We start from the raw sequence: 13,861 nt of genomic DNA, 5'->3' as shown, positions 1-13,861 counted from the left end.
ATCAATATAAACACTTCGTACACACAGAATGCACAGCTCAGTCTGACGTTGCGCTAGACGTATAACAACGTCATGAATAGGGATATCCTATTTTGCATCAAATAACATTGGTTTTCCAGTTCTTGTAGTGTCGATGAAATTTTATACACCGTTTAAAAATTGTATATACCATTTTCAAATCAATGAACTAAATATATTCAAATAATTTGAAGTTGTTGTAATAAATATTTTGTCTCGTTTTAACCATATTAAACCATAATTTTATGATTGCGACGCATTTAATTTCTATTAAGCTTTGACTGTTTTTATTAAGAAAATAATTAATTTAAGGACCCTCTATAGACTAGAGGAAAATTTTTTTGGACATTGAGAAAGTTATAGTGTGTAAAGGTGTAAGCATTGAGCTTATCTATCACATTTTCAGCATAGGGTGCCTTTCATTTACCCCCAGGAAAAATATTCAAAGACAATGAAGTACTGATGAGCATAAATCACTGTTGTTTACTTAAGTAGAAAAAATACCTGCACATGAAGTGTTCTATCTATTCATCTTGGCCTATTAAAGTGTTATGAATGCTTGATTTGATCGCAAATTAAGTAATAAACTCTACATTTCAATTTATTTTATTCTTGATCAAAGGGCAGATCACTCTATCTGCATAAAAATACTACAAAATCAGAACTCTCTAGTGTGCAGTGTATAGAGGGCTCTTAATCAGAACATTTTATTTTAAAGTTTATTGCATTTTAACTCTGGTCCGTGTGCACTATGTGCGACCTTTAAAAACCGTGATTTTTACAAAATATTTAGTTCAAACAGTAAAAGTCAAACCATTCTGACTTGGATGTTCGTAACAAATATTTTGGAATACATTCATTTTGACAAAAACGTCATTGTCAATGAACTTAGTGGACAACCCTCATACACACCATCACGTCATATGAGGAGGAACTCTTTCAGAAAATGCCATATATTTCTAGATTTACTTGAAAAAAAAAAGCGTTCCCAGTACTGGCGTTTAGGTGTTAATTTGCAAAAGTTATTAATTAATTAATTCAAAAGTTTAGATCGATCATTTACAGTATTGTATTATACTTAGGTGACCGTTAAGATCTTTTGGGATCTTGTTTCAAAATATTGTTTCGTCAGCATTTGTTACTATTGATAATTTTTGTTAATAAATTGTAAACTTGATAATTTCTTCATAGTTTATTAGTTTAAGAATCCTTTTGTTTATATAATGAAACAGTTATTAAATGGGAATGCGATTAATAAGATCTAGTCATTTTGTCAACCACTCGGTAAGAACTGTTTCCCTTGATCAGGCTGCATACTTGTCCGGCAACAGTTCTTACGTTATGGCGGACAAAATGACTATTGCCCGATTTCCCACTTAATATTTGTAAAATATTCATCTTTTACCAATAATCAAATTTAAAAAAATCATGGTTCATATGCTCCAGGGTGAGGTTTTGGTGATATACATGTATTGCACATTTATACATTACATCTTTGGAATCTTCTATTTTCAAGGACAATTACCAGGTACACTGTCTGCATGATTATGATTAACACTTACCCAAGTGCAAATTTGGAAGTTTTCTGGACGAATGGGGCTCAGTTGGCCATATGAAGAAATATTACACTTTTGAAAACCTCATTTAATGGACAAATATTGATAGAAAAATATTTATAAAACAAGACCTTTTAAATTTACGGAACTTATGTTGGTAAAAACAAGTAAAATATCAAAATTTTGAACAAATATAAAAACTACCTCAGTTAAATCTGTAATGGCTGCCGACTTGGTAAAAGCAGAGGCGTGTTCAGCAGAGCGAGGGCTCGCTATCATTCGCGTATGCTCGCTTCTGAACGGAGGTAATCGCCCGAGTAATCGCTCGCTAACTTGCTTATTAGATAGTTCAAATTCAATTCAATTTCAAATCCAATATGGCGTCGAATGCGTCGATCAGTAGATGTACATTTTATTTAGTAAGGTATAATGATGTATACTTCCGCGTTTCTTCGATTTGCAAACTCTTCAGAGTGAACAGGATCGAGATCAACAAAGTACAAAAACTTCCTTCTTTCGCTGGCTTTGCTAATGAACAAATGCTTATTTTCAGCTATAGATTTTATCGAGTTAAATCGACTTGCTTCGTCGTATTTTTGCTTATTTTCGCTTGGAAACCCTCAGTAGTTTTTAAAGGCACAATGTGCATTTTTATTGCGGCACGTTGTGTTATTTTTTGGGATGCACGTTGTATATTTTCACAATATGGATTTTAACCAGGATGGCAATGTAAGCTGTGACTCGGAGAGTGACCCGTACGAATCGGGCCAAGAATCTGAGAGATCTTCTCTCTCTGAAGATAATGACAGCTCCACCCACCAGGAACAAGATTTGCAAGTCAATTCTGATATCATTTTTAGAGGCAGAATCTAATTGGGGGGTTGGGTGGTTGACCCTACAGAAGATGAAAATTCATTTTCACTTCAAGGAAGCACGGCTGCTAACTTTCAGAAATATTTTTATCAACATCTGACGGAAACAAATATGGAGATAATGAACAGTAATGTAATCAAAGTCAAAATCCACTGAAACAATACAAATCACAAATCAGAGCAAAGCAAATACGAACCTCCAAAAACACCAGAGGTTGGAACAGGTGCCATGGAGGAGTTAGCATCCCCTGCTGACCGGTCACACCCGCCTTGTCATGATCGGGAAAACCGAAAAATCCGTAGACAATTCAATGTGTAAATAATGGCCCAACAATTAGTATAAAAAAAACGTCAGTCAGTGTCGACCTAATGATAGATTGTATTTGCTGACAAGGTCATTGCTTCAAGAAGACAGTGTCAAATGCAACATTTTAGATTTTGCCCAGGTGCCCGCTTACGCTTTCTGAACGCCTCGAATAGTTGATGATTTTGTGGAGGATTTCATAGATTTTAACTCTGATTTATTTTTAAAAAATACAGGATAAAAGTCTGGCATTTATTCGAAAGAATATTTCTCAGATTATTGGGCCATTGGCCAAAATCTGGCAGGCTGTTGATGGGGCACGCAGGTTTCAGGAGGAGAATTCTTTAGTTCACAGTTTTTGACATGTTAAAATTGATATAACAAACTGTTGTTTAAGTTGGCCAGGCAAATGCTAAACGTTTGTACGAACGCTGAGTTAATGGCCAAGATCATGAAAAGTGTTAAGAAAGCAAAAGAACACATTAAGACTAACGAGTCATGAAAAAGAGGTGCTCTGTGGAGATAAAATTTTAAAGGCTTTTGACAGAAAAATCAAGAGTAGAAAGAGGGCCAGAGAGATCTCAAAAGAAATGCAATAAAAATGTATACCAAAAGAAAAAAGATGGGGAATGAAACCCCAGTCTGAAAGCTCTAAACCAATTGTAGTGTACAATCACTTCAGAATGGAGGGGTTTCAGGCCGTCAATTACGTGATGCAGAAAGGGGATGCAGAAAGGGGATTGGTTATGCAAAGTAGATCTGAAGGATGAATACGTTTGCATACCAATATGCAAAGATCACAGAAATTATCTGAGGTTTCAGTTCAAAGGGCAGATGCTACAGTACAAAGGACTCTCATTTGGGCCGAAACTTTTTACGAAAATCATGAAACCAATCATTGCGCTTCACAGACGCATAGGAGTCCGGCTTATGATTCCTTAGACTATATATTGTTGCTAAATTAATCACAAGAAGGGTTCTTAAAAGACAGAGGCACACTTTTATGGTTGCTTCACAATCTAGGCTGGTTAATAAACTTAAGAAAACAATCAGTCCTATTTCCATGTCAGCAACTAGATTTTTTTGGTCTAACAATAAAATCAGTAGAAATGGAGATTATTTATTATTATGATTATTTTATTTATTTATAAAGCGCAAATTTACATATAGTTCCTATGCGCTGTACAATGTTTTGCTAACATTTAATGACAATATATCAATAAAAGACCTATCAGAGTTATGATAAAATTATTATGGAAAGTAAATGATCGATAAAACAAAGAAAGACCTTAGATAAAACATGGTAGTATGATGAAAATTGGGTAACCTAGACTAAGCAAGATGAAAAAATAAAAACTGACAGGCAGGTAGTTATTCATATGATAGTACAGGGCTGAAGTTGAGTTTGCCAGAGATTACACATGGGGTCCTTGATGTTGTGCTAGAATATTACATACACAGGGCATATTCACGCTTGAACAAGAGTGTTTTTAGGTTCTTTCGGAATGCTGCATGTGACGGCAACAAAAGTAAATAGTATTAAAAGAAAATGTGTAGACATGATGAGCAAAAAAGGAGTGTCAATACGACAGTTATCAAATTTAATAGGGACACTGAATGCTACAGTAGAAGATGTCATCTCAGCCTCACTGTATATGAGAGATCTTCAAATGTTCCAAACAAAATGTTAAAGGCACACAGAAATTATCAAAAGTGACTTCCAGATAAGAGACAAACTGGAGACTACAGCAACTGGAACAATATGGAATGGATAACACATCTGAATGTCAACGAATCTAGACTTTGTGGTATAAACAGATGCAAAAGGGGGGGGGGGCAGTTTGTCTCAGAACTATTACTGCAGATCAGAAAATTTCTGCAAGGCCTTATTTTCGCGAGATGGTCATTTTATAAGCGAGGCATAATTTTGCGAAAATTGGATATTGTCTTTTATAATCTTTAGTGATACAATTATACGCAAGAATTAAATTTTTGCGAGCAGAGAGTCTCGCGTAATTACGCGGAAATAAAGTTCTCGCGAATAAAAAAAATTGATTCACGGTATTACAAATGCTTGTAAGAAAGCAGATTTGGACTCCTTGTTTGTCCAAAAAGATCATGATTACTGCAGAACATTTGCCTTGAATACAGAATGTTCAAGCAGACTTGGAGAGTCGTCAGATCGGGGATACTAGCAACTGGATGCTGAACTAGGAAGTATTCAAACAAATAAATCAGATGTCGGGGCACTAGAAATGGATCTCTTTGCAGACAGGTTAAACACAAAAGTGGAAAACTACACGAGATAGTGTCCAGACCCATACTCAATGGGAACAGATGCATTCCAGATAGCATGGAACAACAGAAGTGGATTTGTTCCCCCTCCTTTATTTTGCCTAGTAACAAGGAGTTTGTTCAAGTTTGTCCAAATTTCTGAAAGATAAATCAGAAATTGTCACGATTACCCCTGCATGGCAGAATATCCCCTACTTTTGACTTTGTCAATAGACAACTCAACGGTGTAACCTCCTATGAAAAACCTACTACTGTTGGTAAAGGGAAAGGTGTGCCCACTAGTCAAAAGTCAAACCTTAAAACTAGTAGTTTGGAATCTTTCAGGAAATAACAAGCAGCATGAACCCTTGGCTTCGGGATGTCAGGAACTCGGACAGCTTACAACAGCTGCTGGAGATAGTAGAATAGCTGGTGTCAATCAAAACGAATTGATCCCTTTCAAACCACAGTGGAACATATAACTGATTTATTGGCTGAGCTATATGCAAAAGATTAGGGGTATTAAAGAATTAACAGTCACAGGTCTGCAATTTCTACATTTCATCTAAAAATTGAAGGCAACATACCGGTAATAGGATAAAATAACTTCATTTGTCAACTTATGACAGGAATTTTTAACAAAAAAACACCAAGGCCGGGATACTTGCAAATGTGAGATGTCAACAAAGTACTTTCAAACATCATCATAGGCATGAAAAATAATAAAGAACTGTCACTGAAGGAAATCTCAATGAAATTGTGTCTGTTAATGGCCTTTTCCTCAGCAAACATGTCATCTGAAATTCACAAATTTGATATTGAGAATATGAACTTCACTGAGGATGAAATGGTATTTACATAGAAAGATTTAACAAAGTCAAGGAGAGTGGGACAATTTCTGTCAGGTTTACAAAATATGAAGAACACTTAGAGCTAGATATCATTTCTTGTACAATAGAATATTTGGGAAAAAACACAAAATTATTAGGGCAGAAGAAACATGGCTGTTTGTGAGTTTCATAAAACCACACAAAGCAGTTGAATCCTGCACAATAGCAAAATGGTTAAAAATCTTTTGGCACTGTCAGGAATAGATGTCATAGTTTTCAATCCCCACTCAACAAGAGGTGCAAGTCCTTCTAAGGTTAATAAGTAATGGTTATAAGCAGAAAACTGTCAATTATGTCACATATTAGACGGTCCGAGGCGCGTTAGCGCTGATCGCGAGGAGAGTGTAATATCTGACATAATGGTCAGTTTGAGGCTATAACTTAATTAAAACATTTCATCAATGTCGAACACTCCCCATTAGTATTGGTAACTTATTGGACACCTACAGGTAAACTGGTCTCGTTCTGTTTTGGTGACTTTACATGTACCTGGCACTAATTACATGTAAGTTAGGCCAAAGACAACGAGTTTTTGAATTCACCACTGTAGTTTTCCAACCGTAGGAATCATTGAGTCACCGTTTTATATCAACAAATACGAGGGTTGTTCGGAAAGTTCGTGGACTATGCCAATTTTCGTTATATTATCTTCAAGAAATTTAAAATGAGCACATTATCATATGTAGAAATATTTATTTTGTTTAAGTGTGAAGTTTCATCCCATGTGTTTTTATAGAATTCCTGTTGTTTAATTTTAAAATCAACACGTTTTGTAACCACGGAGCAAACTTAACAACAACTGTAACGTCAAAAACATACCGACACGAGGTTCTCAAAAATACTATCCCTGTACATTTCACACGGTATTACTGTTGAAATATTTCTTCCAAATTTGGATATAATATGACGTTAAGTAAAAAAGCTATGATGGTAGTCCACGAGCTTTCCGAACAACCTTCATGTGAACATTAACTTTGTTAAGTCTTCTTTTTCCGCATTGGGACAATTTTAGGTATATATAACGCATGCGTTAAAGTTGGTTCTGTTAAATTCCCGACAATTTATTTATCTTAAAATGCACCACTACGGATGAAAACGTATATTTTAAAGCAGCGACTTCTTCAGATTCATATTCATGTATTCTTAACAATGTCATGATGAACACCAAATTCCAAGCTAAAGCTTGAAGTTTTCTACCGTGAAATCCAGAGATATTCTTATCTTTCAGAGTTTGCAAGAAACAATTTTGAGCAAAACAACAGGACGTACAGGATTTCACTCCAACCACTCTTGAAGCTTGAAATTTTTTTTCTGGAGTGAAATTAGGACATTATTTCTGATAATGTTTTAATTTAATTTGCAACAAACAGTTTCTTGATTGTGCACAGGTTTTGAAGGATTAATTAAACTCCAGCAACTCCTTGAACAAGCAGTGGCATACACTCCCTCAAATAACGTGGGACTGGAAGGGTAAATCGTCACATCTAATGAAAATACGGATTTACACAGAGTCAGTCGGCATTTGGTGAACGTAATAGTTAGAGGAAGAAATTTATTGGATGTTTATTTTACAAAAAATCCCAAGAACGCGTGCAAGGAAAAATATGCATCTGATTCTTCTTTTGTGTCCCCAAGATTCTGTAAATGTAAATGTATCAAACAATGTGAAATAAAGAGTACTGACTTGATGGAATTGAAAATGGGTGCCACGGAAACCTTTACATTTCTTTTGAGACATTCAGTTCACGGTAGATTATTCATGCAAATTTCAACAGGATTATCTTGTGAAATATTTATAATTTACGCTGCTAATTTTGTACGTTGCTCATATTAAATTGTTTGATTTATCAACGCTTTTTCAGTGCTGTTTATTCATCTGCGTCGCCTTTTGTTTTCAATGTTACCTGTAGTTGTTTAACAAGTTGAATCTTATTAGACACCTACAGGTAACTTATCGCCCAATTGTTGATGATGACAGATTTCAAGAATATGTTTTGAAACTATAATGCTCATGGGCTTTAAACAATACATCATTATAACTTACTTCATTTTACGAAAAAAAAAACTGAAAATTTTTCAAGTGCGCTTTAGCAAATGCAATGAAATTATAGTTTTGTGAGTAAATTGAAGTAAGGTATAACACTTCCACACAGCACAACCCAACTTTCATAATTTTTTTTAAAAGAAAATGAAATGTAAATAGTATTATTGTATATAAACTATATATTAAATTGTAAACCAGGTACATTAAGATTGTAAACAGTGAAAAAAAGAGATAAGAATAATCATTAAAAAAGTAAAAAATAAGAATTAATTTAGATAAATATATCTATAAATAAATTAAAAATCAAATAAATAAGAATTAAGAATTAAAATTCCAGTGAAAAACTATTGACCCTTGACAGTTGTTGATTTTCAGAGACAAGACGAAAAATGGGATGAAGAGGACAAAAAACAACTGATAGGCCTATAATGATGTGAAGAAATGTGGTGCCCAAAGAAACAGGACGTAATTTTAGATTTTGTAGACAACTTAAAAAAATACCTCACGCATCTTAAAAATTTAAAAGATGGAATAAAGTTGTTTTTGAATTTGATAACCAGTTATATTTATTTATCTCCTAGCAGAAGTCAGTCACTAATCCTTCGCCATCGTCAGAAGAAAGTTTTAGCAATTTTTACATCTCGATCCTGATCACTCTAATGGGTTTGCGAATTGAGGAAATACGGAAGTATAGTACCAACCAGACCCAACCTGACACCTAAGCAGTCCCAGAAAGCAGTCCCCAGGACTGCTTTGGGGCCGCTGTGGGACTGCTATGTGACTGCTCTGGGACTGCTCTGGGACTGCTCTAGTAAACAGACCCAGCAGTCCCAGCAATCCCTGGGACTGCTTTCTGGGACTGCTTTGTTCACTCATGCGTGAAAAAGGTTCTGAGTGACATGATAGCTCCGCCTCTTGTGTATTCTGAATTTACAGGCTCCCTGCTGTTGTTTTGTTTACTTTCAGCAGAGAGATGTTTAAGATAAAACAAGGATTTCTTACAAAATTTTAATAAGTAGAGATAGTTATGTAATTACTAAACGTCTTCAGGGGCTGTTTATTTACACAATTTTAGTCTAGAATGTCAGGAGATGATTTTTATCCCTTAAATTGTACAGCATTATACAATGTATCTTACTTCAGTTTTCCCATAAAATTATAATTTCATTACGTGCGCTAAAGCGCACTCACAAAATTTTCAATTTTATTTTTTTATGAAAACAAGCCAGTAAGATAAAAACTGTGTACCCACGTTGGTTAGGTTTCAACTTTATCTGCACCTCACAGCTAAAATGTGGGCCAAGAAATGTAACATTGCAGATTATTTACGATTAATTTGACTCAAAGAAATGGAGAAGTGACATTTTACTGGGGACGCTGAGTGTCCATGGTACTAAATGATTCACATCTAACAACTTGATAAAGTCTAAATCCAAGATTCATGGTTGAATGAGTATGTAATTGTAAGCAAAATTTTAAAACTATCATTGTCAAAATTAACAAGCGGCCCATGGGCCACATCTCACACCTGAGCACTTTAGCTAGGAAAAAGCAGGAATCAGTTATTATTGGGATTGGGGTGTTCAACAAACAAAAAAGATTGAACAAACTTGAATCTAAACTACCTGAGAATGTTTCCTTATTTTTGGGTCTAATCATGGCTTATGTAGATTTTTCAAGATGTTTTCTTATTTGTTTATCTTCTATTCTATTGTAAAACTTTGATCACACATTGTGGCCCCTCCCTACCCAATGGGGTCATCATTTGAACAAATCTGAATCTACACTACCTAAGAATGCTTCATATTGAATATTACAAATCATGGATTTGCTGTTCCTGAAGAAGAATTTCAAAGATTTTTTTTATGTATTTCTTTCTATAACCTTGATCTCCAATTGCGATCCCTCCCTACCCCTTGGGGGTCATGATTTGAACAAACTCGATTTAACACTACTTGTGGATGCTTCACTATAAATACATGTATGACCAATCATAGTTTTGCTGTTCTTGAGAAGATTTTTGAAGGTATTTTTCCTGTGTTTTCCTTTCTAAAACTTTTACAAGCTATTGTAGCCCTACCCTACCCCTGAGAGGTCATGATTTGAATAAACTTGATTCTACACTAACTGAGGATGCTTCCATATAAATATGACCAATCATGGCTTAGCTGTTCTTGAGAAGATTTTTAAAGATTTTTCCTAATTTTTCCAATATAAAAATGTGATGGCCCATTGTGACCCCACCCTGCCCCAGGGAGTCATGATTTGCACAAACTTGATTCTACACTACCTGAGAATGCTTCCATATAAATATGATCAATAAAGGCTTTGCTGTTCTAGAGAAGTATATTTTTAAAGATGTAAATTTTATACGGTACCATTTCTGATGCACCAGATGCGTATTTCGACAAATTATGTCTCTTCAGTGATGCTTATGCCTAAACGTTGGAAATCCGACATATTTTAATTAAAAAAAAACCCCAAAAACTTTGAAGAGCTGGAAAAGGAGTGCCAAAGATTGAAGCCAAATACGTCAAAGGATCAGAACTATGCGCAAAGGAGATAATCCTTAATTTTGGTTTAAATTTCAAAATTTTTACAAAAAATATTATTATACTATTAATATACTATTAAATATATATCCGTATTTTCAAGCTAGTACCGAAGTACTTAGCAACTGGGCCGTAGAGACCCTCGGGGACTTACATTCCACCAGAAGAGGCCTCGACCCAGGGGTCATAATGTAAATCTTATACGGTACCAATTTTGATGCACTAGATGCGCATTCCGACAAATTATGTCTCTTCAGCGATGCTCATGCCGAAACGTTGGAAATCTGAAATATCTAAATAAAAAAAAATCGAAGAGCTGAAAAAAGGGGTGCGAAAGACTGGAGCCAAATACGTCATATGTATTCTTACGTAAAATTTGACTGTCCATTGTGGCCCGCCCTACCCCCGGAGGGGCTTGATTTGAGCAAACTTGCTCTACACTACCAGAGGATGGTTCCACATAGGTTTCAACTTTTTTTGTTGTGTTCTGTGGTTCTTTAGAAGAAGATTTTTAAAAGATGCTATTAATTTTTCACTAATTCATAATCATCTCCCCTTGAAAGCGTGGTTCTTCATTTGAACAAAGTTGAATCTCCTTTATCCAAGGACACTTTGTGGAAAGTTTGATTGAAATTGGACCGGTGGTTCTTGAGAAGAAGTCGAAAATGTGAAAACTTTACAGACAGACGGACGGACAGACAGCTAGACAGACGGACGACGCCGAACAAACATAATTCTATTGACACCTGTGAGGAATCCTAGATTCCTCGGAACTCGTTCAACATGCTCATACTGCAACAATGGTGGTAAATTTTTGTTCAACACACACCCCTTTTGGTAACATACATCATATAATAGCGGGGGGTTTGTTTTGAGTCCAGAAGTATTTCGGAGTAAGGTTAGAGATGATAAACATTATTACATACCTGTATATGTAAGTAATTTGCATGTGTATTTTTGAAGCAGCTCAGTAATGGTACATGCATTTTGAACGTACATATAAATATTGGTAAAACAAATCTTTTTCTGTCTTTGATTTCATTTTATCCTGCAACTACCCTTTGCATTGACCTAAAAAAGGTAACCTAATAAACCAAAGGCTTTATTCAGTCAATGCCCTAATAAAGCCTCGTGCATGTATTCCGACTTTCAAAAACCATTGTGACGTCATACACATTGCAATGTTTACACCATGGCGTCTTAGTTTCAACTGCAGAGTTGTGCCTAAAACACAAAGAGTTTAGTTTCTCACTTGAAACATTGTATTGTATGTTGTTCTCTTGCTTCCCTCAGCATCAAATCTCATTGTTCTCAGAAAAGTTTACCAACATAGACCAGTCAGAAAAAATTAAAAAATTGTTATGCACTTTAAATATCTACATATACATGCATTCTCAAGAAAAAAGAAATCGAGAGAATCATTGAAGTAAAATTTTTGTCCCATAATATATCTCATTACAATGATGATCATCAAATCAATTTAACATTTCCAGGTGTACTAGATGCAGGAAGTGGTGGAGTGTTTGTTTGTCTGTCTGTTTTCTATTTGTGTGTTACCTGTTATAGGTGTCTAGGATACAGGAAGTGGTCGAGTGTTTGTTGGCGTATCAGGAGGAAGTTCTCAAAGCTGACGTCACGGTAACAGAGATTACCATTGTCATTACATCAGTGAACACAATATTACGGGTAAATATTAATGAATTCTACGTAGTTTGCCTCATATTACATTTACAGTATACATATATATTTGTTTAAGGAATAAATTTAAAAGCCCAATTTATACAATATGAACTGGGTTTGGGCGGTTTATGCTTAATAAACTGCAAAGCATTTTATTAAAAAAGCGTAAACTGTTCCAACTCAGTTTATAACGTATAAGTTGGGTAGCTATTAAATTCAATCCTTATAACTTAATTTTCAAACATTTACAGGGTTTGACTCTAACTTTTACCACTGGGGCTACTTCCAGTTATAAGCCCACTATCGGTGAAACCTGAGGGGACTATAGGTTTCCTCTGAGTCTGTCCGTCCGTCCGTCTGTCTAGCTGTCTGTCTGTCTAGCTGTCTGTCCGTCAAGCTGTTCCTCTGTCTGTCCTACTTAGTTTTCCGCACTTTTTTTCTAAACGCTTGCAGATATTGAGCTGAATTTTGGTATATGAGCGAATCTTGATGAGTTACAGATCAAATTTGCATTTCGTTCCACTTCAATCATTTTTGTCGGAATTACGACCTTTTCAATTTTTCTGGGTTTTCCGCATTTTTTTCTAAACGCTTGCAGATATTGAGCTGATTCTTAGTATGTGACTTATACATCAAGTTTGCATTTCGTTCCGCTTCATTGCTTTTTGACGGAATTATGGCATTATCAATTTTTAAAGGGAACCAGATTACACTTGCCGGTAGGGGACTAGTATTGCTAATGCAATACTCTCAGAATGCTTGTTTTTACCAGCCTTGACCATAAAATCACTAGCCCTGAATAAACTTGCAAATTTAGTTCTTATAATCGAGAAATTTAATGAGGTACCTTTTGAAAGTTTAATTAAGAAAGACATCGTCTTTTGCACATGTCTATATTTTGATAGACTGTTCAGTATGTCCCGGCCAATTGAGTTGGGTTCATCGGGACATTCAAATATTATAAGCCTTAAAGAACATTCAGCGAACTTTACTAAAATAATTTGAATATCATGAATATCAAAACATTAATTCAAAAATATACTATTTGTAACTACAGTGTATTTGTACCAGATTGATACTGAACGACTGTAGTTTCGGCCACGACTTGTCCATTACTGATGTGCCTAAAAATAGTGACTTTGTCATGCATAGATTGTTTTATTTTCACAACAATGGCTGTTTTAATCTGACAAATAAGAAAATTTCTTTAAAGGAGCATGGACACAGTTGCATTGCCTTTTTTGGTTAAGATTTTAATTTTTTATATTTATTAAAAAAATAACCTCAATTTAATGAATTGAACTTATATAAAAATTATTAAAATTCAATGACTTTTATACATTTTGTACATTCTTCATAACATCATGTCAGAAACGTGTTTGTAAACAAGGGCACAAGCTCTGCTATCGTTAATGTTTACGTTTTACCGAATGTGTTCATTTTGTTTACTCTGCACACATCACACAATGGATTGACAACACTGGTGAGTTGGGTTTGCTTTCTCTCCTTTCTACTCCTAGTTTTCTAGATTATGATTTTAATATTTTTCATTAATACACAGCAAATTTTCCACTTTTTGTACAAGTGCAAGGATGTGTGTCGATCAAATGCGTACCGAAATTCGTAGTTTTAATAAATTCAAGATAAAAGAAGTTTCTAAATACGCTTTTA

The 13,861-nt window shown here is 35.0% G+C and overlaps 2 pseudogenes; both read left to right on the top strand.

The window, feature by feature from the left end:
• The window catches only part of LOC133178277 (nuclear pore complex protein Nup133-like), a 51,473-nt pseudogene that overhangs the window by 34,650 nt on the left and 2,962 nt on the right, over positions 1 to 13,861 (top strand).
• LOC133203236 (uncharacterized) lies at positions 2,280 to 3,349 on the top strand (annotated as a pseudogene).

This window comes from Saccostrea echinata, unplaced genomic scaffold (genome assembly GCF_033153115.1).
Source record: "Saccostrea echinata isolate AGI-Se365-2 ecotype Australia unplaced genomic scaffold, CSIRO_AGI_Sech_v1 ptg000002l, whole genome shotgun sequence".
Lineage (NCBI taxonomy): Eukaryota > Metazoa > Mollusca > Bivalvia > Ostreida > Ostreidae > Saccostrea > Saccostrea echinata.
The sequence above is the reverse complement of the archived record's forward strand: the minus strand, read 5'-3'. Positions and strand labels throughout refer to the sequence as shown.